The sequence below is a fragment of the Schistocerca americana genome, chromosome 1 (genome assembly GCF_021461395.2).
Source record: "Schistocerca americana isolate TAMUIC-IGC-003095 chromosome 1, iqSchAmer2.1, whole genome shotgun sequence".
In the NCBI taxonomy this organism is placed as follows: Eukaryota; Metazoa; Arthropoda; class Insecta; order Orthoptera; family Acrididae; genus Schistocerca; species Schistocerca americana.
Window position 1 is genome coordinate 699,725,202 of NC_060119.1, and position 26,097 is coordinate 699,751,298.

A 26,097-nucleotide genomic window follows, 5' to 3' on the forward strand; every position below is an offset into this window, starting at 1 on the left:
TTCACATCTAATCTCTTTCGGCACAATCGTAGCCAGACTCTTTGGAGGCTGCCTTCCTTTCTAATAAACTTCGCACAATCAAGGATCCCACTGCATGGCAGTTTTTTCCCCTCTGCCTCTCCTGGTGAGAATCTACCATCCTCTGCTGTCTTTGTATTGGCCGTACTAGGTTGACCCATGGCTTTTTACTCTGCAATGAGCTCCCCCCTCCCATCTCCCTGCCCCACTTTTTAGTTGTGTGGCTCCCCTTAGTGACCCATATTTTGTTGGCCTGCCCCAACTTTTGGCCCTTCACACTAAATATACCCTCCGACCTTCCTTGTCTCAGGTGTTGGTGGATAACACTGACAAGATTACGTCTGTCCCCAGTTTTCTTCACGTAAGTGGTCTGACATCTCAGGTTTAAGTCCTTGAATTTCCCTCTGGATTTTGAGTCCCTCAGTTAGCATAGGCAGTGGTTATTGGAGGTCTTGACATTGCCTCCACACTGGTAAAGTTCTCCCAGCTTTTTCCCTAAATTTTGTTTGGGCTGTTGGCCTGTTTTGTTTTCCCTTTTCTTGTCTTCTTCCCCTGTGTTGTCCCTTTTATATTGGGATACTGGTATGGTGTGGGTCAGCATAGGTCAGTGGCAGAGGTGGTGCTCTGCCATGTGTAGTGTTTCTGGGCCACCCCTGCTGTTTCCACTCGCCTATCTCGTGTTATTTCCACTTTCTGCTACCCTCATATCCCTTTTCCCTTTGTTTGCCCGTTATCCTGTCCTCTCTCTCCCTGACAAACCATTTTATGGTTTTGTGGTGTGTTTTACCCTGGTATTCATACAAGATTTAGAATATGCACAAAATGAAGCCCCAAGATAAGCCACAATGTGACTTTGTCCTTTTGCCATGCATGAAAATGGATGACATGCAGCTGGGAATAGTTTTTGGACAGAAAAGGCAAATTTTATTCTGCGCAGTACCATTAATGCACAGAAATGTCAGTCTCTCTCTACACATGTTGTGTAGGACCATCCACTGCACTCAGCTTATGTTACTGTGTGGAATAATTTTGCAAGCTATTTTATTTTTGGCTCATTTTTCTTAAAGATGACACTTCATGGACCTGTTAAGTGTACAGTGATATGCATGTTATAAGGTCCTTGTGCAACACTTGATTCCAGCTATGCAAGAACACATCTGTGTCCACACTAATTTCATGGAAGGTGGTGTGACACCACATGTCACTTGTCAGGTAAAAGATTTGCTTCAAGAAACTTTCAGTAATGACAGCATCATATCTAGACAAACTAGATGGGTGGCCTTCCAGAGCCTCTAATGTAAATCTGTAAGACCTTTGGTCAAAATATCTGAAAGATTGTGACTATCAGGAATGTTTCTGGACCCTTCCTGGTGTGAAGGATAGTGTATGATGACATTGCTCTGATTCAAATGGATATTCTGCAAGCAACTGTTGACCATGCCCTGTTACAGATGCAGCATGTTGCCAAGTTGGATGCTGTATTGAACACTTGTTGTATCTTGTGGCCCTACCCCAATAAATGTGCCAGAAATAAAGTTGTGTGTTTGATTGCTGCCTTTTCCTGTACCTGCACCACATGCTGACTGCTTAGTCATATTTCACCTGATTGCAGAAAGTGGAACTATTATTTTTTCAGCAAAATCCCTGAGTGCACCACTTAATGAACAAATCTACAATGTTTCAGTATCCTGCTATGTAAACAGCCCACACTACAGCACTGTAAACACTGTCAGCTTAATTATAACCACCCAGTACAACTATTGCAATCTAGGGTTTTATACAGGGTTGTTAAAGTGTATTAATGGTTTACAGCCATTTACTTGGCTTCCAAAGGCTCAATAAATGTTACAAACTGGTGTAAGTTTTCCAACCAGCACAATATAATCTTTTTGCCAGCCAGGCCTTTGTCAGAAATAGATGTGCACGTGTGAACACAACTGTCTGTCAAGCATAACTGCAGCCTCTGGCAGCTGAAGCCACACTCAGCTGCCCGATTTTTTTTTTTTTTTTTTTTATTTTTTTTTTTTTTTTTGTGTGTGTGCGTGTGTGTGCGTGTGTGTGCGTGTGTGTGCGTGTGTGTGCGTGTGTGTGTGTGTGTGTGTGTGTGTGTGTGTGTGTGTGTGTGTGTGTGTGTGTGTGTGTGTGTGTCTACATTATGTGTTATGAAGAACATACCTGCCTCTAATGAAAAGCACAATTCATAGAATAAATACCACAAATAATCTAGATAAATTGCAGGTACTTATTTGGTCCCGATACTATAAATTTAGGGATGGTCATTTCTGTTAGCATCCATAAACAGTGTCTCTCTCATAAGATTCATCAAATTTTCTGTTATGGCAGATATCAGCAATTTCTTTTTTGTGTTCTGTAGCTGGAGCCAGCCCAGAAAAATAATGGTAGAGTTTTTCATGCTGTGCCCTGTTAGTGGAAAGAAAAGGTTTGCCATCACAAAAAGCTTTTTAAATCAGTTTTTGCATGCAAACTCAACAGAATGTACCCAAATTAGTCTAGTCAGATATTCATTTTATTGTTTTGTATTAATAAGGACAGTAAAATACCAAGAGTAAACAGCAATCCATCAGCAATTTAGTAGTACTGCATGCTTGGCTATAGCAGTGAGTGTGAAGCAAGCCAGTTCTATTGCTGCTAGAATACTGGGTATTCTCAGTGTGTTACTGTCACTGTTGTTTTGATGAAATGAATATCATAGTAGATTAATCTGGGACTACTCTATGGAATGAACATGTCCAATTCCACTGTGTAAATAATTTTACTTGCAGCAGGCAACAGTTACTGTTGACACTGGAGATTGAATGAAAGACTAGCCAAGCACTATTTGTTTGGCCTGACACTAGCAACATGATGCAAAAATGAAATTGCAGATATCTGCTGAGACACCAAAAAAAAGTGCATCTGATTCTTGTGAGATACCCTGTATACTAATAAAGAAGTTTCAGAGAACAAGATTGTGCTACAAATTGGAGGAGAGTGCAGATACAAACTGTGTACAGTACAGCTGAGAGGTAGTGAAATCTGACTAGTTTATCTATTTTGAAAATTGACAGAGGTTGGAACTGGCAAAGATTTTGTGCTTGTGGCATTACATGGACAGTTCTGAACATGCACATTGTCTGTGAAATTAGTGTTAAATTTTGCCAGTTGAACAGAAACAGCTCAAGACATATTACAGGATGTGCTGGACACCACACACTGAGTTGTCCCAGAACAAAATATATTAATCCAAGCAACAGAAGAGTTCATTGTGTCAATGCCACATAATAATAAAGCTAAGCGTAAATATTGCTGAGTCGTCTTTCATAACTGTGGGAAAACTGACAGCTGTGACAAGTGTTAAGAACATCCCCATGATGCAACTCGGTGCAAAATATTAGATCTTCAGAAGTTACAATCCTGGCAGATGTTTATTTGCACCTGATCGAGAATTTGTAAACAAACTGAATTGCAGTTCATAAGATCTGTGCCAAAGAAATCTCTTATTTTCAAATTTGTACTTGGGTAGGATTTGGTTTTAAGAGTAGACTAGAGACAATATAGACTGCAATATCAGAGCTGTACACCATTCCCTATATCTGAGATGTTTCGAGCAGTAAAATGAACTCTAGAATAAACAGGACAAGACAAAAGGGGCTCTTACTTCATGGTTAGAATGCTCCCACATTCAGAATGTTATTTTCCTGGCAGCATTAGCAGTGCTTTTTAGACAATTTCATGTATTGCACTGAAACAGAAACTACATAATGGAACCATTGGACCATTATTGTATTAAGAATTGGGTAAAAGCTGTATTCTAAAATTCGTTTGAAACACATTTCACAGCCATGAGGATTGTTCACAACAAATTTTTGCATAAACATTAGTCCCTGATTTAATGTATCTTTATAGGACACACTCACAGACAGAACAGAAAGGAAGAAGAAACAGCATTGATGAATGTATAATCTGTCTGCAAGCAGTGGACGCAAACTCTACAACCTCCAGAAAACTACGATGTGGTCACATTTTTCATTATAAATGCTTGGTCAATTGGTTAAAGGAGGTAAGTCATAGTGTGGGACATGTCTAGAATTAAATTTTGATACATTGTGCCACTTATATGATCATTAAAATAATCACAAGAGCAGAGTTTCTGTAATCAGAATTTAATTCTAATGTGCTGTTTGTTCATATAATCTTAAGGTTGTTGTTGGGGTTCCATACCTGACAGTAAAAACAGAACCTTCTGAGGAACTGTGTTGAAGACTCCCTTTTTCTCAGGGAAGGGTAAAAGTTGCAAGTTGAAATTTGTCACAAACTCTGTCCTTCGGTGGTGTAAATAATTTGTTTCTAAGTCAATGTAGTCATAATGTAAGCCACAAACTCAATCACCACAACCTGTAGATGAAATATCTGTATACCTATCAATCTTGGTAGTCCATGGGTAAACTGTGTGTCTGGAAACTGAAGTCTCAAATTGAACCTTCATTGGTTCATGGGTTTTTCAGTCTGTTTTAATGTAGCCTTCACCTCTATGATGTAAGGAGTTGCAAGGCACAAAAAGTTGGTTGGATTTCATGTCAAACTGTAGATCCTAATTTCCCCAGTTCAGCAACCAGGGTAGATTAGGTGCACAAAAGTTGCTAAAGTGTCATCCAATAGAAAGACATGCAACAGGCTATTGACCCATACAAAAATAAATTTAGCTGATTCAGTAAGATTTTTTCCTCATTCTTTTAGAAATTCTGCAACAGCAGACATCAGATTAAGCAAATGCTCCTTTAACTGAAAACATGACTACTCGACAAAGACAGACAATATTTTCATCCTCTTAGGGGCTCAGCATTCGTTCGCTGAGTACAGGCTTTGTGACCCTGGGGTTCCTGAACTGGGGACTGGTAAGTGCTGTGAGTCCTGTCACCATAAGCTCTGGTTATACTTCAGTGACCATGCGGCACAGTGGTGGAATGGTGTGTGTTCCAGAGAATGGGTGTCTTGGCTTCACTGCCTGGACTGCAAGGAAGGTACATCCCTCTATAAAAACACCTCAACCTCAGTGTGCTACATGCTGAGAAGGTGAATGGCTCTTGAGGTAAAGTCTTCAGTGGGCAACCTCTGGGGCACCTGGGCACCTGCCACCCCTCCAGTTGTATAAGGCTTGCTCAGGCATGTAGGGCTCTGCCTGGGGCAACAGTGGTTTCCCTAGCATCTCGTGAGATTGCTATAAAACTGCCTCATGAAACTACTCCAGACGTGGCGAGTGTAAAGTCAGGCAGCACCTACAACCACTCCTTAAAGAGCTCGGTTGGTGAGTCGTCCTGAAAAGAAATGAGTGATAGTAACAGGGTGTCAGTGTGCCATAACACTTTCATTGTAATAAAGTGAAATGGGGAAGCTTTGAGAATTTCCCCTTTCTATATTCACAAGTTGCTGGAAGGTATTACTGGATCTCTGAAAAGTGTCAAACAACTTCGTAAGGAACATTTCCAGTTGAAACTGCTAATTCCAACCAAATATTGCCCTCACATTGTTTTCACTTTTTAACATTTTTTATGTTTTGATTACCTAATGAACTAGGAATTTCTTTACTAAGTTGCAGCACTCTTTCCACTGTTATCAGGAACATTATAACATACAAATACAATAAATAAAGTAATGAATATGAGAAATATTGTATTCTTATCATGAAACTTTCATATACATCAGATTTAGATTAACAAATCATAAAAACATAAAATAGCAAACCACAAATAAGAAAACAGCAAATCAGTTGGAAATTACAATTGAGTTTTTCCTTCCTACTCACTTTAAGTTTCTTGGTGGTGATCAAACACCAGCAGTCTCTAAGCTTTCAAAGTCTCAGTGAAATGCAAGGAAGTACAACCTTAAATAATTCCCTCCTTGGTCACACCATGGGTGGTATGGCAGCAAACCTTATTCACCCTGGTACCTCGTATGTATGAGAACTGATGGGGACTCCTTTGTTTCGATGAAGCTACAGTTTTTTTGTTTAGCATTTAGAGGAGAAGTTTGGAGAGGTGGAGGGCTTGTCCAAAATGCAATTTGGATCAGTCTTGATAAAAACAGCATCCTCTACCCAGTCACGGACTTAACTCTCTTGTAACAAGTTGGGAGATGTTTGTTACCATCACGCCACATAAGAGCTTAAATATGGTCCAAGGTATTATCTTCCACAGGGACCTTCTTTTGGAGTCAGACAACAAGCTGCATGCCAATTCATTTCGTGAAATGCATCCATTGGGGTCCTAGGGATAATCAGGTTGCCACTGCTGCCTCCATCCTGGCCTTTGAGGGTGGTCTACTGCTGCAATCTCAAGCCATATATCTCCCCCCCCCCCCCCCCCCCCCAAAGTTTGGCCTTGTTTCCCGCTGTACTTCCAACATCACATGTTGAGATTGTGGATGTCCATCACATCCCAATAATCCATGTGCCCCACCTCCAATCTGTCAACTGTGGAGAGCATCATTCACCTCACCAGACTGCAGGATTTTACAAAACAAGAGGAAAGTAATGGAATTAAACACCACTGACTGACTGACTGACTGACTGACTGACTGACTGACTGACTGACTGACTGACTGACTGACTGACTGACTGACTGACTGACTGACTGACTGACTGACTGACTGACTGACTGACTGACTGACTGACTGACTGACTGACTGACTGACTGACTGACTGACTGACTGACTGACTGACTGACTGACTGACTGACTGACTGACTGACTGACTGACTGACCTATACTGAGGCTAAGAGAAAATGAGTGCCTGCATCCTGTGGCTATGACCACCTCATACACCGCTGCTACGTTGCATGAATTCGTCAGCTCTCGGAACCTGAAGGCTACACCTGCCAACTTGATGGTGCCCCCCTCCTCTGTTGCTCCTGCACCACCTTCCTCAGCCCCCCCCCCCCCCCTCTCCCCTGTGGGTCCGGGGGCTAGAATAGGCCCAAAGTATTCCTGGCTGTTGTACAAGGTGACTAAAAGAAATTTCACATCTTTTGGCCTTTGTGATGGTCCCCTGTAGAGTTTGACCTCCATTCAAAATTTTCCCGAAGAGTTAATTCGGGAAGGGGCATAGTGTCTATCGTGCATTGAGGTCTTTAGCCCACTTTCTCGTCATTGCATTGCAGTCCTGCCCGTTCTCCACCTCTTGGATGAATACACCTTCCTGGGTGTGTTTTTTGCCATGAACTATGCAGTGTCGATTTCTGCATCAACGATGACCGTAGACTTCTTTGCACCCGACATCCAGCATGGTAGACAGTCCATTGTGGTGGGGCTGCCATATACCCTGTTCGTCGAATCCCCCTGACCACACAGGGATTGTTCTGCTGATGCCTGCACCGTTAGCTCCCCACGTATGCCAAGGGGTGGATGCCCATCCCCCTGAGGCATCCTGCAATGGCCATCCTGCCAGGTGGCCTTTGCTGCGGCTGGGTGGCACCCGTGGGGAGGGCCCCCTGGTCGGAGTAGGTGACATCAGGGTGGATGACATAAAATGTAGTCCATCTCTTGCTGGTGGTGAAACACCAGCAGTCTCTAAGCGATCACAAGCTCAATTCAATGCACAGAAGTACAACCCCAAATCGTTCCCCTCTCTGGCCACACCATGGGAGGAACCTCAGGCTAAGGTTGGCAGCAGATCTTATTCACTCTGGTACCTTGTATGTTAGAGAGCTGATGGGTCATCTTTCATGATGCTGCCTCAATTTATTTGTTGAGCAGTTAGAGGACAAATTCGAGGAGGTGGAGGGCTTGTCAAAAATGAGATCTGGGTCAGTGTTCATCAAAACAGCATCATCTGCCCAGTCACAGGAGTTACAAGCTGGGGATGTTTCTGTAACCATCATGCCCCATGAGAGCTTAAATATGGTCCAGGGTATCATATTTCACAGACCTTCTTTTGCAGTCCGATGATCTGTGCCCCCAATTTAGAGCGGCGAGGTGCACATTTCGTCCGGCATGTCCACTGGAGTCCGAAGGATAATCAGGTTGCCACCGGTGCCTTTATCTTTGCCTTTGAGGGTGATACATTGCCTGAGAAGGTCAAGGTGATGGTCTACAGTGTGATGTAAAGCCTTGTATCTCTCCCCCAATGTGGTGCTTTAAGTGCTGGAAGTTCGGCCATGTCTTCCCACTGTACTTCCAGGTTCACATGCTGAGATTGCGGACACCCATCACATCCCAATACACCATGTGCCCCGCCTCCCATCTTTGTCAGTTGTGGAGAGCACCATTTGCCTTGCTCACCTGACTGCAGAATTCTCCAAAAAGAAAGGAAAATGGAGTAAAAAAACCCTGGACCGACTGACCTACACTGAGGCTAAGAAAAAATTTGAACGCCTGCATCCTGTGCATATGACGTCTACGCTGCCGCTACAGCAGTTCTGGCACCATCAGCTCCACCAACCCAGGTCACCTCTCAAGAGCCGGAAGACTACACCTGTCCCTTGATGATGGGGAGGAGGATTTCCCTCCCTGTTGCTCCTGCACCATCTACCTTCGGGAGCAACACCCCCCCCTCCCCGAACCATCGGGGATGTCTGTCCCCCACTTCTAAGCTGGAGATGCGTAAGTCTTCTCCGGCTTCTTTCACTGGGAAGGGATCCCTTCGGTCACTCCCTTCCCAGGTTTCTTCTAGTGGGAAAGACAACACCCACCAGTGGCTGAAGAACCCAAAAGCTGCTGGTCCTAGGGCTTCACGCTCATCCTCAGTCCTGGAGACTGAGCCAGTGAAGTCCTCCCGGCCAGGGAAACCCAAGTCGCAGCAAGAGAGAGCAGAGAAAAAAAAAGCAACCCCAAGACCAAGGAAATTGTGGTGGCACCCACACCACCACTATCTACAAGCTCTGCAGCTGAGGTTGGGGTGGAGATTTTGGTATCCGCTGAGGACCCAGATCTCGCCAGACCATCAGATACAATGGATATAAACTGCTCAGGCAATAAATTGGTGGCAGTAGGTGAGTCTGAGGCGTAAACTGCCTCATTGAATCTTTCGTGCCTTCCCAGTCTCAGGATGTCATCCTCCCATGGAATTGCGGCAGTTTTTTTCCACTGCCTGGCTGAGCTACGGCAACTGTTAAGCTTTACATCTGCTATCTGCATTGGCCTCCAGTAAACCTGGTTCCCAGCAATGCGGACCCCTGCCCTCTGCAGCTAAAAGGGATATTACAGGAACCATGTGACTATAATAGTGTCGGGTGGAATTTGCGTTTGTCCTAAACTCGGTCCATAGTGAAACTGTGCTGTTTCAAACCCCTCTTGAAGCTGTGGCTGTCAGAATAAGGATGACAGAGGAAATAACTGTCTGCAGTGTGTATCTTCCTCCAGATGGTGCAGTTTCCCTGAATGTATTAGCTGCACTGATCAACTCCCTAAACCTTTCCTACTTCTGGAAGATTTTAACACCCATAACCCCTTGTGGGGTGGTACCATGTTTACTGGCCGAGGCAGAGATGTTGAAACTTTACTGTCGCAGTTAGACCTCTGCCTCTTAAATACTGGGGCCGCCACATATTTCAGTGTGGCTCATGGTAGTTATTCAGCCATATGTTTATCAATTTGCAGCCCAGGACTTCTCCCATCTATCCACTGGAGAGCACATGACTGCTCCATCTTCCTGTCGCTGCCCCAGCATCACGCACATGGACGCCTGCCCAGATGGGCTTTGGACAAGGCGGACTGTGGAACTATCACCTCTGCTATTACTGCTGAATCTCCTCCACACGGTGACATTGATGTGATGGTTGAGGAGGTGACTAGCACAATTGTTTCTGCAGCAGCAAACGCGATCCCTTGCTCTTTAGGGTTCCCGAGGCGTAAGGCAGTCCCTTGGTGGTCACCGGATGTCGCTGAAGCAATTGTAGAACGTCGGTGAGATCTATAGCGGCATAAGTGGCACCGTTCCCTGGAGCACCTCATAGCCTTAAAATGGCTCCGTGCCAGTGTTTGTTACCTTATCAATCAACGGAAGGAGTGTTGGGCGAGATGCCTCCACCATTGGGTGCCACACATCACACTCCCATGTCTGGGCAAAGATAAAACATGTTGTTTTGTACCAGGCACCAACAGCTGTGCCTGGTGTTACTGTAAATTGTGAGTTATGTACTGATGCAAACGCGATTGCCGAGCACTTCACTCAATCCTCTGTGTTGGAGAATTACCCCCCAGCCTTTCGCACACTCAAACGGCACACACACGGCAAAATGACCACTTTAGGTGGCCAAAATTCAAATATGTTTAATAATATGTGCATTTACACTTAGAAAGGCTTCTGACCTTAGGGTTGATGTGTATTCACTTGACAAGATTCTGAAAGTACCTACCAAGCTAAAAGGTGATTTGTAGGTGGCAAAAAAAGGGAAAGTAGAATGAAAATCAAATATATTTTACTTAAAGTTTACAGACAGTAAGACAGTATCTCATCATAATCATCCATTGTTCCGTAGTCATCGTTGTCGTCCATTGTTTCTTTGTCACCATTATCTTCAAGCATTTTCACAGGAAGTTCTTCTAACATTAACAGTTCCTCCTTAGGAAAGGGTTTTCTGTTTTTGATGTGCCTCTTCCTCTTGGACGCAATGATAGGATCTGAAGCTATCAGCATCCGGTGGACAATATCTGTATTGGTATGTATTCTTGAAGTTTTCCTTGCATGGAAGAGTCTTAAACCTTTTTATTCTTTCTGACTAGATTCCAAGACATCTTCTGAAAGAAGCCCCACAGGCAAAGGTAGTTCCTTTATCATGTCTGCACCATATATTAGCAGCTTGTGCACAGATGCACTCATTTTGTACCAATTGTACGTTTCTAAACAGATTTTTGCTGTTCAGAGGCAATAATTTTTAAAATTACTGGAATTAACATTAAATCCACAAGACTAAATGCTTAGGATGTTTACAAATCTTTGTATAATTTCGGGCTCTAGACCTGTTAGTTGCAGATTTCGTGGGCTCTGCAAAACATTTTCTTGCAGTATTCCCGTCATAGGAGTTACCTCCTCCTTGCATGGGCTGGTCCACCACTAACCCCATTTCACGATAGAATTTATTGGTTATTTCTTCTTTTTACATTTTCTTTGGCTTCTTTACCTCTTGCTTGCCACTGCTTGTTCCAATTTATATGATATATGTAACAAGTACTTGTAACCTCTAAGGTATGAGTGCAGAACAGATATCCCAAACTTAAATGAATTAGTTGTAGAAATTGTTTTTGCAAAAGTCAAGGTTGTAGAGTTCTTTCGGTGTTGCCTTGCACACATTACACGCTTGTGTTGAAGTGTCTATGAGCACATTACACATTTTTCCGTCCATCATTGTACATGCAGCACGATGGTTAAATGTGTTAAGATTTATCCCCAAGGGTCACCTCAGCAGGCTGCAAACTTGCAATTTGTTCCTCAATTGCTTCATAATGGAGTTTTACTGATTCCTTTGTCTCCTTTTCAATCTGCAGGCAAATGATGCGATTATATCTCAACGAAGGAAGACTCGGGTTTTGCCAGAAAATCTGTTTACCATTCGTTGTGTACCCAGGACCCTCTCTGTGGTGACTGTGGACGTCCACTCCATGAGGGGAGTCCCTGTGTTCCCCCTCCTGTATGTGTAAATTGTCATGGTAGTCATTCTCCACGTTCAGCAGATTGCCCAGTTTATAAGAAAGAAAAAAAGATACAGGAGTATAAGTCTCTTGATCGTTTAAGCTACACAGAGGCCCGTAAGAAATATGCACGATTGCACCCTGTGTCCATGACATCTAGTTACGCCTTGGTTACATCTTCATCCCTTCCTCCCCCTTCCTTACCCCCGTCCCGGACCCCTCTCCTTCCCCCCTCCCCTGCGGCTCCCACACCTTCTCCTCTGGGCGCCGCTCCCCCTCCCCAGCCGGAGAAGTGTCCCACTCCTTCGGCGTCTGCTGGTCAAGGGCGCCTCTCCCGGGATGCCCCTTCCCGGCACCTTCCAGGTCAAAGGTCTGCTGCAGCGCGGCGACCGCGAGAGCCGCGGTCTATCGGCCCCCAGGTCGCCCGGTCTCTTTCTGTTCCTGATCTTGCTGCAGCTGGCTCCATTATGCCACACAGCCCTCCTCGATCTCAGCCTGAAAAGAAGAAGAAACATAAGTCCCGGGACAAAGAGCCTCTGGTGTCACCGGAGGTCCCTTCCCCGGCTTCACAACCGGATTCTGACCTGTCGTTTATGGATGTCGCCCCCTCCTTGTCGGTGACGGGTGGGGACCCGGCGGTATGACTGGATTTAGCGTGTTCAGCCCTCATTTAAACCATCGTTCTGTGGTTCTCCAATGGAATTGTAATGGCTACTATCGTCACCTTCCGGAATTGAAATCCCTTCTTTCGTCCTACTCAGCAGCTTGTGTGGTTCTCCAGGAATCTCATTTTACTGATGCTCACTCACCGACCCTCCGTGGGTTCCGTGTTTTCTGTCGAAATCGGGTCGGACCCTTGCGGGCTTCTGGTGGCGTTTGTACGTTGGTCCGTACAGACATTGCTAGCACGTGGATTCCTCTCCAAACTACATTGGAAGCGGTTGCTGTTAGGGTCCACTTAGACTCTGCAGTCACAGTATGCAATCTTTATCTCCCTCCTGACAGAACTCCTACACCTGCTGCCTTAACCACCCTTCTTCAGCAACTTCCTCCTCCCTTCCTCCTCCTTGGGGATTTTAATGCTCATCATCCTTTGTGGGGCAGTGCCTATCCATCTAGACGAGGTCTTCTTATCGACCAATTTATTGCAGACCACGACCTGTGCCTTCTTAATGATGGCTCCCCTACTCATTTCAGTGCTGGTCATGGTACCTTTTCTGCCATTGATCTTTCTCTTTCTTCTCCCTCTCTCCTCCCTTCATTACACTGGTCGCCACACGACGACCTTTGTGATAGTGACCATTTCCCGTTGATTATCACGCTCCCTTCCCGCTCCCCGATGGAGAGGTTACCTCGTTGGTCTTTCCACCGCGCCGATTGGCCTCTATATACTGCACAGGTCGAGTTTCCTCCCTCTTTGTCGGGTTGTATTGATGACGTCCTACGTGACGTGTCTGACGCGATTGTTCGCGCTGCTAACCTTGCTGTCCCGCGCTCATCTGGACAATTTCGTCGTCGGCAAGTCCCGTGGTGGAGTACGGCCATTGCCATTGCCATCCGTGATCGCCGTCGAGCTTTGCAACACTTTAAGAGGCACCCATCTGTAGCCAGCCTTTCTACCTTTAAGCGCCTTCGCGCTAAAGCCCGTTATTTAATCAAACAGAGCAAGCGGATATGTTGGGAACGATTCGTTTCTTCCCTTGGTTCCACTGTCCCTCTGTCACGGGTATGGGCTACACTTCGCTCTCTCCAAGGTTGCCATCGGCAGTCCACCCTCCCAGGCCTTCACCTCCCAGATGGCATTTGTACGGACCCATTAGTTCTCGCAGAACATCTTGCGACCCATTTTGCAGTGGCATCAGCGTCGGCCTCCTATCCAGCTGCTTTCCTTCATCAAAAACAGCAGGCTGAAGCTGTCACCTTATGTTTCACCACTTGTGAGTCAGAATCTTACAACGAACCTTTCACTGAATGGGAATTTCTTTCTGCTCTATCTGCTTCTCATGATACGGCTCCTGGCCCAGATTCCATTCATAACCAGCTGCTTCAACATCTCAGTGCTCCACAACGGCACCATCTTCTTCGGGTGTTTAACCGTATCTGGCTCCAGGGTGACTTCCCTTCTCAGTGGAGGGATAGCATTGTGGTTCCTGTCCTTAAGCCTGGTCAGAACCCCCTATCTGTTGACAGCTATCGGCCAATTAGTTTGACCAATGTTGGTTGTAAGTTACTTGAACGGCTGGTAGCCCGTCGGCTCACTTGGGTCCTCGAATCTCGGGATCTATTGTCCCCTTACCAGTGTGGCTTTCGAGAGGGACGATCTCCAGTCGATCATTTGCTTCGCTTGGAATCCGCAGTTCGGCAAGCTTTTTCCCAGCGCCGCCATTTGGTTGCAGTGTTTTTTGACCTTCGCAAGGCCTATGACACGGCCTGGCGCCATCACATCTTACTAACCCTTCATCAGTGGGGTCTTCGGGGCCCACTCCCGATTTTTATCCGCCAGTTCCTGATCCATCGGTCATTCAGAGTTCGAGTTGGTACTGCTTTTAGTTCTCCACGGACCCAGGAGACGGGCATCCCACAGGGTTCTGTCTTGAGTGTCCTTCTTTTCCTCATTGCTATCGATGGACTTGTGGCCTCTGTCGGTCCCTTGGTCGCCCCTGCCCTGTATGTGGATGATTTCTGCATTTGGGTTAGTTCCTCCTCGATGGCATCTGCAGAACGGCAGCTCCAGGTGGCTATACGGCGTGCCTCTGCATGGACCCTCTCCCACGGGTTTCAATTCTCTCCTTCAAAATCGCGGGTGGTCCACTTCTGTCGCCGTACTACGGTCCACCCTGATCCAGAGCTCTATCTCGCTGCACAAAGATTGCCTGTGGTTCCACAGTTTCGTTTCCTAGGTCTTCTTTTCGACAACAAGCTCACTTGGCTGCCCCATATCAGACTCCTGAAGGTAGGATGTTTCCGTAAACTCAATGTCCTTCGCTTCCTTGCCCACTCCTCCTGGGGTGCGGACCGTTCCCTCCTCCTCCGTCTTTATCGTGCTCTAGTTCTGTCACGTTTGGACTATGGTTGTCAAGTTTATGGTTCAGCTGCTCCTTCCACGCTGCACGTGCTGGATCCAGTCCACCATCGTGGTATCCGTTTGGCCACCGGTGCCTTCCCTACTAGCCCTGTTGATAGTCTCCTGGTTGAAGCTGGGATCCCCCCCCTTTCTGTTCGGCGGTCCCAGCTTCTGGTGTCTTATGCCCTTACTATCCGTTCTTCTCCCGCTCATCCTTCCTATTCTATCCTATTCCCAGACCATGGACGTCGCCCGCCTGACTCCCGCCCTCGGGCGGGTTTACCGGTTGGGCTGCGCCTTGCGTCTCTTACCCGTGATTTTCGGCTTCCTTCTTTGTCCTGTCTTCCTCGCTCCCTCCCCTCCACCCCTCCTTGGTTAGTTCCTCGGCCTCGAATTCGGATGGATCTCCGCCGCGGTCCGAAAGATTCCATCCCCCCGGTGGTGTTCCGTTCCTTTTTCCGCCAAATTTTATGGGAGTTTCGGGATGCTGTTGTTTTTTACACTGATGGCTCTAAATCTGCTGATCATGTTGGGTATGCCTTCACGTCCTTTGTTGGAACGGAAAATCATCTACTGCCACCCTCATGTGGGGTGTTTACTGCGGAATTGATGGCAATTTCCCGGGCCCTTACCTTTATTAAACAATCCCAACACAACCGCGTTTTGTTATGTACGGACTCGATGAGTGGCCTTCTTGCTATTGACCGGTGTTTTTCGCGCCATCCCTTGGTCTCTGCCATCCATGACCATCTCGCTGATCTTCACCGTGCTGCATGTTCCATTGACTTCCTATGGGTCCCGGGCCATGTGGGTATCCCGGGTAATGAGCTCGCTGATCGTTTGGCTGGGGGAGCAGTTACTTACCCCCCGTTTTCTGTAACCCCTCCTGCAGCGGATTTACGGCTTCACATCAAATCCCACTTTGCACAGTCATGGCCCAATTCTTGGGAGGCTACTCCACTGTCTAATAAACTTCGTGCCATTAAGGTGAATACAGGCCCATGGCGTTCTTCCTTTAGCCTCTCCCGCAAGGACTCGACCACACTGTGTCGTCTCCGCATTGGCCATACCAGGCTGACCCATGGTTTCCTTTTGCGTGATGAGCCACCCCCGCTATGTGGTTGTGGAGCCTTCCAGTCAGTGGCCCACATTTTGGTTGAATGCCCCCTTCTTTTGGCTCTGCGTGCTAAGTACAGACTACCCCACACTTTACCTTTGATGTTGGCTGACGATTCCCGGATGGTCTCTCTGGTTCTAGGTTTCCTCCGGGAGAGTGGTTTTTATTCTCAGTTTTAAAGTTTTTAATCTCCCTCTGGTGTTGGGGCAGGGCGGTGAGTGTTTGGGTGTCTCCCACTGTAGGCAGTGTTCAGAGATTCCCGATTCACCTCCCTGACCGGAATCCTCTTTTCTTTCCCTTTTACTCTGTTTTTACCCCTTCTTTTTAAGGCTTGGTTAGTTTTTCTATTCCCATACGTACTTTCTGCATTATAGCAGTTGTACCTTTTAAGTCACAGGTGGTCTTGCCTATGCTGTTTCAGCATAGTGTTGGGTTCGTTCTCTTGCCAACTTCCCTCATTTGTTTTTACTAATGACAACGTGACTGCCCTTTTACGTTTCCCCTTTATCCGTTTTATTTTCCTGACGATACTGAGATGTCCCGTTAGCAGAATGGAGTCTATTTGAAACAAGGGACTGATGACCTTGCTGTTTGGTCCCTTTAACTTCAAACAACCAACCAACCAACCAACCATTCGTTGTGACCTCTGACATTTGCAATGGAACTACAGTATATAGAATTATGTTGGTATCCCCATACAGTGAGTTGCTGGCAACACATCATTTGTAAATGGAATGTCCACCACTGCTGTCAAGGCCCCGCTTGCAGATGACTTCAATCGCTGAGTTTGCAGTGTGATCGTGGTGTAACAGAAGTAAATCCTGCTGTTCCTGAGCAAGTCGTTTGTGTGGTCCAAAATGTCTTGAACTGCAATCTGCACTTCGGTCTCCATGATAGTTACTCGGGCAACATTGCTTCGTTTGTGCTATGACATTATAAGGTGGATCGATGTTCGCGCATTGAGATTTTGCCCCTTTTTGCCAATGAATATAATATTCTTTTCCCATGTCAGTTAATGAGCGCTAAGGCTTCATTGGGTGAGTAAGGCTTCATAACTGAATGATGGCTTTTCGTGAATGTGTTTCATGCGTTTGTCTGCCAGGGCTTGTGGTTAGGGCTGAGTTTACTACTTGTGCAGCTGTTTTTTTTCCACTCTTACTAAGGCTACTTTGAGCAGCAGTAAACAAAAGCTCTGGGGTTGACTCAGCAATAACTGGTTGCACTAATCTTTGTTTTGATCGTTGAGAGCTCTCTTCATAAGATTTTGCAGGTCTTTCTCTGGATTTTTTTCATGTGTAAATCTTTATTTTTGGTTGTAGTGCTTAGAGCTAGCAAGACAGACTTTTTTAACCATTCTGAATTGGATTTGGTAAATCTTTCCATATTCCAATTGGATTTTTTCCAGTTTTGTAGCAATTTTGAGACACATTTAAAATACTTAGCTTTGTTTTGACTGTTTATATTCACTAAATTTATCCAATATGTGAGTCGTTAATCATTCTATACACTTAGACTGTGATTGTTGGTAAAAGTTCTCCTTTTTAACACTACAACTAGATCCATTTTCCTCATATTTAATTCAGAGTGACGTGGTCCACTTCGACTACCTGTAAAGTCGGGTGTCACAATGCCTTGGTTAGAGTTCCTAGAATTTACAATACTAATAGTCAACAACTATTAAAATACTAAGTCAACAACCCCCCCCCCCCCCCCCCCCATGAACCATGGACCTTGCCGTTGGTGGGGAGGCTTGCATGCCTCAGCGATACAGATAGCCGTACCGTAGGTGCAACCACAATGGAGGGGTATCTGTTGAGAGGCCAGACAAACGTGTGGTTCCTGAAGAGGGGCAGCAGCCTTTTCAGTAGTTACAAGGGCAACAGTCTGGATGATTGACTGATCTGGCCTTGTAACAATAACCAAAACGGCCTTGCTGTGCTTGTACTGCGAACGGCTGAAAGCAAGGGGAAACTACGGCCGTAATTTTTCCCGAGGGCATGCAGCTTTACCATATGATTAAATGATGATGGCGTCCTCTTGGGTAAAATATTCCAGAGGTAAAATAGTCCCCCATTCGGATCTCCGGGCGGGGACTACTCAAGACGATGTCGTTATCAGGAGAAAGAAAACTGGCGTTCTATGGATCGGAGCGTGGAATGTCAGATCCCTTAATCGGGCAGGTAGGTTAGAAAATTTAAAAAGGGAAATGGATAGGTTGAAGTTAGATATAGTAGGAATTAGTGAAGTTCGGTGGCAGGAGGATCCTGACTTCTGGTCAGGTGACTACAGGGTTATAAAAACAAAATCCAATAGGGGTAATGCAGGAGTAGGTTTAATAATGAATAGGAAAATAGGAATGCAGGTAAGCTACTACAAACAGCATAGTGGACGCATTATTGTGGCCAAGATAGACATGAAGCCCATGCCTACTACAGTAGTAAAAGTTTATATGCCAACTAGCTCTGCAGATGATGAAGAAATTGAAGAAATGTATGATGAAATAAAAGAAATTATTCAGATTGTGAAGGGAGACGAAAATTTAATAGTCATGGGTGACTGGAATTAGAGTGTAGGAAAAGGGAGAGAAGGAAACATAGTAGGTGAATATGGATTGGGGCTAAGAAATGAAAGAGGAAGCTGCCTGGTAGAATTTTGCACAGAGCACAACATAATCATAGCTAACACTTGGTTTAAGTATCATGAAAGAAGGTTGTATGCATGGAAGAACCCTGGAGATACTAAAGTGTATCAGATAGATTATACAATGGTAAGACAGAGATTTAGGAACCAGGTTTTAAATTGTTAGATATTTCCAGGGGCAGATGTGGACTCTGACCACAATCTATTGGTTATGACCTGTAGATTAAAACTGAAGAAACTGCAAAAAGGTGGGAATTTAAGGAGATGGGACCTGGATAAACTGACTAAATCAGTGGTTGTACAGAGTTTCAGGGAGAGCATAAGGGAACAATTGACAGGAATGGGGGAAAGAAATACAGTAGAAGAAGAATGGGTAGCTTTGAGGGATGAAATAGCGAAGGCAGCAGAGGATCAAGTAGGTAAAAAGACGAGGGCTAGTAGAAACCCTTGGGTAACAGAAGAAATATTGAATTTAATTGATTAAAGGAGAAAATATAAAAATGCAGTAAATGAAGCAGGCAAAAAGGAAAACAAATGTCTCAAAAATGAGATTGACAGGAAGTGCAAAATGGCTAAGCAGGGATGGCTAGAGGACAAATGTAAGGATGTAGAGGCCTATCTCACTAGGGGTAAGATAAATACTGCCTACAGGAAAATTAAAGAGACCTTTGGAGATAAGAGAACGACTTGTATGAATATCAAGAGCTCGGATAGAAACCCAGTTCTAAGCAAAGAAGGGAAGGCAGAAAGGTGGAAGGAGTATATAGAGGGTCTATACAAGGGTGATGTACTTGAGGACAATATTATGGAAATGGAAGAGGATGTAGATGAAATGGGAGATATGATACTGCGTGAAGAGTTTGACAGAGCACTGAAAGACCTGAGTTGAAACAAGGCCCCCGGAGTAGACAACATTCCATTGGAACTACTGACGGCCTTAGGAGAGCCAGTCCTGACAAAACTCTACCATCTGGTGAGCAAGATGTATGAAACAGGCGAAATACCCTCAGACTTCAAGAAGAATATAATAATTCCAATCCCAAAGAAAGCAGGTGTTGACAGATGTGAAAATTACCGAACTATCAGTTTAATAAGTCACAGCTGCAAAATACTAACATGACTTCTTTACAGACGAACGGAAAAACTAGTAGAAGCCAACCTCGGGGAAGATCAGTTTGGATTCCATAGAAACACTGGAACACGTGAGGCAATACTGACCTTACGACTTATCTTAGAAGAAAGATTAAGGAAAGGCAAACCCATATTTCTAGCATTTGTAGACTTAGAGAAAGCTTTTGACAATGTTGACTGGAATAATCTCTTTCAAATTTTAAAGGTTGCAGGGGTAAAATACAGGGAGCGAAAGGCTATTTACAATTTGTACAGAAACCAGATGGCAGAGTCGAGGGGCATGAAAGGGAAGCAGTGGTTGGGAAGAGAGTAAGACAGGGTTGTAGCCTCTCCCCGATGTTGTTCAATCTGTATATTGAGCAAGCAGTAAAGGAAACAAATGAAAAATTCGGAGTAGGTATTAAAATTCATGGAGAAGAAATAAAAACTTTGAGGTTCGCCGATGACATTGTAATTCTGTCAGAGACAGCAAAGGATTTGGAAGAGCAGTTGAATGGAATGGACAGTGTCTTGAAAGGAGGATATAAGATGAACATCAACAAAAGCAAAACTAGGATAATGGAATGTAGTCGAATTGAGTCTGGTGATGCTGAGGGAATTAGATTAGGAAATGAGGCACTTAAAGCAGTAAAGGAGTTTTGCTATTTGGGGAGCAAAATAACTGATGATGGTCGAAGTAGAGAGGATATAAAATGTAGGCTGGCAATGGCAAGGAAATCGTTTCTGAAGAAGAGAAATTTGTTAACATCGAGTATAGATTTAAGTGCCAGGAAGTCGTTTCTGAAAGTATTTGTATGGAGTGTAGCCATGTATGGAAGTGAAACATGGACGATAAATAGTTTGGACAAGAAGAGAATAGAAGCTTTCGAAATGTGGTGCTACAGAAGAATGCTGAAGATAAGGTGGGTAGATCACGTAACTAATGAGGAAGTATTGAATAGGATTGGGGAGAAGAGAAGTTTGTGGCACAACTTGACCAGAAGAAGGGATCGGTTGGTAGGACATGTTCTGAGGCATCAAGGGATCACCAATTTAGTATTGGAGGGCAGCGTGGAGGGTAAAAATCATAGAGGGAGACAAAGAGATGAATACACGAAGCAGATTCAGAAGGATGTAGGTTGCAGTAGGTACTGAGAGATGACAAAGCTTGCACAGGATAGAGTAGCATGGAGAGCTGCATCAAACCAGTCTCAGGACTGAAGACCTCAACAACAACAACAACAACAACAATAGTCAACAAATGCATAAGTGTAAATATTTAGGACCGAAAGCAGTACAAAGCGGAGACTTTTTTGAAAGTCTAAGGAAAAATAATTTTTATCAATTGTCATTTACTATTAACAAGGGTAAAAAAAGAAATGAATTGTAACATTGTCTAATGAACACACACCGGTGGCTTCCACCTCCGTGATACATATTGAGATTTTCGCATGAGATGATAAAAAAATTCATTATAATGCTTGAGTTTCAAATGCAACTTGCCTGTCAGACCCTCACACGCCTTTATTATCAACATAACTAAGGATATTTTACAGAAGTGCAATGGACTAGTTGCCTGAGGCGAAGAATACAAGGACGTTTAGACCTAATCTATAAGTGTGAAAATAGATTTTTGGTTGCTTAAAGTGGTCATTTTGCTGTGTGTGTGGTGGCTGGAAGGGAATGTCCTCTCGTTCACTACACACTGCAGTGAATCCTATAACGCCCCATTTACAGAGTGGCAGCTCCTCAGTGCCCTTGCACATTGCTCCAACCCATCTCAAGGGCCTGGTCGCATCCACAGCCTGATGATTAAACATCTGTCATCTGACTACAAGCAATATCTTCGTGTCATCTTCAACCAGCTCTGGTGCAATAGTGCCTTTCCATCACAGTGGCAGAAGAGCACAATCATTCCGGTGCTCAAACCTGGTTAAATCCTGTTTGATGCGGATAGCTATCGGCCCATCAGCCTCATCTATGTTCTTTGTAAGCTGCTGGAATGTATGGTATGCTGGCAGTTGGGCTGGGTCCTGGAGTCGTTTGACTTGCTGGCTCCATGTCATGGCAGCTTCTGCCAGGGTCGCTTTACCACTGATAATCTTGTGTTCCTCGGGTCTGCCATCCGAACAGCCTTTTCCGGATGGCAAAACCTGATTGTTGTCTTGTTTGACTTGGGTAAAGCATACGACACGACTTGCAACATCATATCCTTGCCACATTGTATGAGTGGGGTCTCCGGGTACCACTCCCGATTTTCATGCAAAACTTCTGTCACTCCGTACTTCCCATGTCCAAGTTGGTGACTCCCATAGTTACATCCATATCCAGGAGAATGGAGTCCTGCAAGGCTCTGTATTTAGTCTCTCTACTTTTAGTGACCATTAATGGTCTAGCAGCGGCTGTCTGGGCCTGTCTCTCACCTTCTCTGTATGCGGACAACTTCAGCATTTCATACTGCTGCTCCAGTACTGTTGTTGCTGAGCAGCACCTCCAGGGAGCCATCCACAAGGTGCAGTGATGGGCTCTTGCCCTCGTCTTCTAGGTTTCAGCCACAAAGTCATGTCGCGCACTTCTTTCGGCGTCGTACCATTCATCTAGAACCCGCACTTTACCTTAAAGACGATCCACTCACTGTATTGGAGACATCAGTTCCTAGGACTGGTTTTCTATGCTCGATTGACACGGCTCCTTCTTCGTCAGTATAAGCAGATGTTCTGGCAGCACCTCAATGCCCTCTGTCTTAGCAACACAAATTGGGGTGCAGATCGCTGTACGCTGCTCCAGCTCTACAGAGCCCTTGTCTGATCCCGAATTCGCTAAGGGAGTGTGGTTTATGGTTCAGCAGAAGCTTCAGCATTGCATTTACTTGACCCTGTGCACCACTGGGGTTCGATTAGTGACAGCTCTTAGGACGAGTGCGGTGACCAGCGAACTGGTGGAGGCTGGTGTCCTTCCATTGTATATCAGACGTGTGCAACTGCTCGCCAGTTATGCAGCACACGTTCAAAGTTCCCCTGAGCATCAAAATTTCTCGTTTTCCCCACCCATGGCAGTCAATCTCCCGCATTGGCGGCCCAGATCAGGGCTAACTATAATGGTTAGTGTGTGATCCCTTCTCTCCAAACTAGAGTCCTTCCCTTTACCACCTCTACTTGCAGTCAATTCACGTACGCCTCCATGGTGTATGCCTTGGCTGCAGCTTCGTTTGAACCTTTTGCCTATCCCTAAAGACTCCGTTAACCTCGCCACTTCCCACTGCCACTTCCTTTAGATTCTTGACTGGTTCCGGGGCTCTGAAATGGTTTACACCGATGGCACAATGGCTGATGGTCACGTAGGCTTTCAGTATTTTCGTGGAGGACACATTGAGCAGCAATCCTTGCCAGTTGGCTGCAGTGTTTCCACTGCAGAGCTGGTGGCCATATCTCGTGCTCTTGAGTACATCTACTCATGCCCTGGCGAGTCATTTCTCCTGTGTACTGACTCATTGAGCAGCCTACAAGCTATTGACCAGTGCTACCCACACCACACTCTGATAGCATCCATTCACAAGTCAATCTATGCCCTGGAACAGTCCCACCATTCCGTGGTGTTTGTGTGGAGCCCAGGACACATTGGAATACCCGGCAACAAACTTGCCCACAGGCTGGCCAAACAGGCAACGTGGAAACAGCTTCCGGAGATAGGCATCTCAGAAGCTGACCTGCGTTCTGTCTTACACCGCAGAGTTTTCCAGCTTTGGGAGACGGAATGGCATAACAGCACGCACAACAAACTGTGTGTCATTAAAGAGACTAGGAATGTGTTTGTCTTCCATGCAGGCCTCTCACAGGGAATCAGTTGTCCTCTGCTGGCTCTGCATTGGCCATATGTGGCCAACACATCGTTACCTACTCAGTCACGAAAACCCACCTCAGTGTCACTGTGGCTCTCAAATGAGCCATTCACCTCTTGCTGGACTCCCAACTTTTTGCTGCTATGCAGCAGACTTCTAACTTTTCCAGCACCATGCCTTCAGTGTTGGGTGACAGTGCCCCTACAGCAGCTTTAATTTTACGTTTTATCTGTGAGAGTGGGTTTTATACTTCTATGTAGGTTTTAGTGCATGTCCTTTGTCCCTCCATGTCCTCCATCATAGTGCTTTTAGGGTGTAGGTTTTAATGTGTTGCAGAGTGGCTGGCTATGCCCTTTTTTCTCGTGGTTGGCCAGCCACGGTAGTCTGCTTTCATGTTTTACTGTCTTCTGTTTCTAGAGTCTCTCTGCTGTTTTCTTGTCCCCTTTTGTTCCTTTTAGTGTTTGTTGCCTTCCCTTTGTTCTTGTGGCTTTTCCTTTCTTTCCGTTTTGTGTTACATGTTTAGTCAGTTTTATTGTCACACTTGTGGTATTGTTTTATTAGGAACAAGGGATCGAAGACCTCACAGTTTGGTCGCTTCTCCCACCTTTAAACCAACAAACCAGCCAGCCAACCAACTAACCTACCTACCTCGGGAGCACTGCCCCCTCCTCCCAACCATGAGGGGATACCAATCCCCACTTCTCAGCCGGAGAAGTGTAAGTCTTCCTCAGCTCCTATCGCCAGGAAAGGGCCCCTTGAGTCACTCCCTTCCCAGATTTCTGCTACTGGGAAAGATTATGCCCGCTAGTGGCCGAAGTGTGCAAAGGCTGCTGGTCATAGGGATTCATGCTCATCCTCAGTCCTGGATACTGAATCAGTGAAGCCCTCCCAGCCAGAGAAACCCAAAGAGCAGTCGGAAAAGTCCAATAAGACCCCTAAGACCAAGGAGATCGCAGTGGCACCCACACCACTGCTACGTACAAGCTGTCAGGGGATAATGTGGAGATTCGGGCATCTGCTGAGGACCTTTATCTTGCTGGACCCTGACACAGTGGATATAGACTGCTCAGAAAATGTTAGTGGCGGCAGGTGACAGAGGCATAAACTGCCTCATTGAATGTTCCATGCATTCCCAGCCTCACAATCACATTATCCTCCAGTGGAATTGCAGCAGTTTTTTCCACCACCTGGCTGAGCTACGGCAACTGTTAAGCTCTACACCTGCTTTCTACATTGCTCTCCAGGAAACCTGGTTCCCGAAAATGCAGACCCCTGTCCTCTGCAGCTATAAGGGATATTACAGGAACCATAGCGACTATAATAGTGCCGGGTAGAATTTGTGTTTGTCCTAAACTAGGTCTGTAATGAAATTGTGCCCTTTCAAACCCCTCTTGAAGCTGTGGCTGTCAGAATGACGACAGAGGAAATAACTGTCTGCAGTGTGTCTTACTCCAGATCGTGCAGTTTCCCTGAATCTATTAGCTGTACTGATTGATGAACTCCTTACACCTTTCCTACTTTTGGGAGATTTTAATGCCCATAAAGCCTTGTGGGGTAGCACCGTGCTTACTGGCCGAGGCAGAGATGTCGAAACTTTACTGTCTGTTCTACCTCTGCTTCTTAAATACTGGGGCTGCTACACATTTCAGTGTGGCTCATGGTAGTTACTCAGCCATTGATTTATCCATTTGCAGCCGAGGACTTCTCCCATCTATCCACTGGAGAGCACATGGCGACCTGTGTGGTGGTGACCACTTTCCCATCTTCCTGTCACTGCCCTGGCATGAGGCCCATGGATGCCTGTCCAGATGGGCTTTAAACAAAGCAGACTGGGAAACTTTATCTTTGCAGTTACCATTGGTTCTGCCCCACACAGTAACATCAGTGTGATAGTTGAGCAGGTGACAACAAATGTTACTGCGGCAGAAAAAAAGAACTCTCGCTCTTTAGGGTGCCTCCAGTTTAAGGCGGTACCTTGGTGGTTGCTGGAAGTTGCTGAGGCAATTAAGCAGCATTGGCAAGCTCTAGAGTGGCATAAGTGGCACCCTTCCCTGGAGCACCTCATACCCTTTAAATGGCTCCATGCCTGTGTTCACCAGCTTATCAAAAGATGGAAGCAGGAGTGTTGGGAGAGGTAAGTCTCGACCATTGGGTGCCATACTTCACCTTCCCAAGTCTAGACGAAGATCAGACGTCTTTTTGTGTACCAGACCCAGACCTGTCTCTGGCATTATCAATGGCATGTTACCTACTCATGCAAAAGTGATTCCGAGCACTTTGCTGAGCACTGCCTCGGAGAACAAACCCCCCAGCCTTTTGCACCCTCAAACGGCGGATGGAAAGGAGTCTTCTTGTTCACTACTTGTCACAGTGAACCCTATAACACCACATTTACTGAGTGGGAGCTCCTCAGTGCCCTTGCACATTGCTGCGACACAGCTCCTTGGACAGATCGGATCCACGGTCAGATGGTTAAACGTCTCTCATCCGACTACAAGTGACATCTCCTCGTCATCTTCAATGGGATCTGTTTCGAAACCATCCAGTAATTGGACATTGTAGACTGTTGATGCTGTAGAAATCTTATCCTGAGCTATAATTAAAATGCTTGTATCTGCAAATAGAGCTGAATTTTTTTTTTTTTGTCAGTCCAATGAATAAGAGGTTCCTACTAACAGGTGCTGTGAT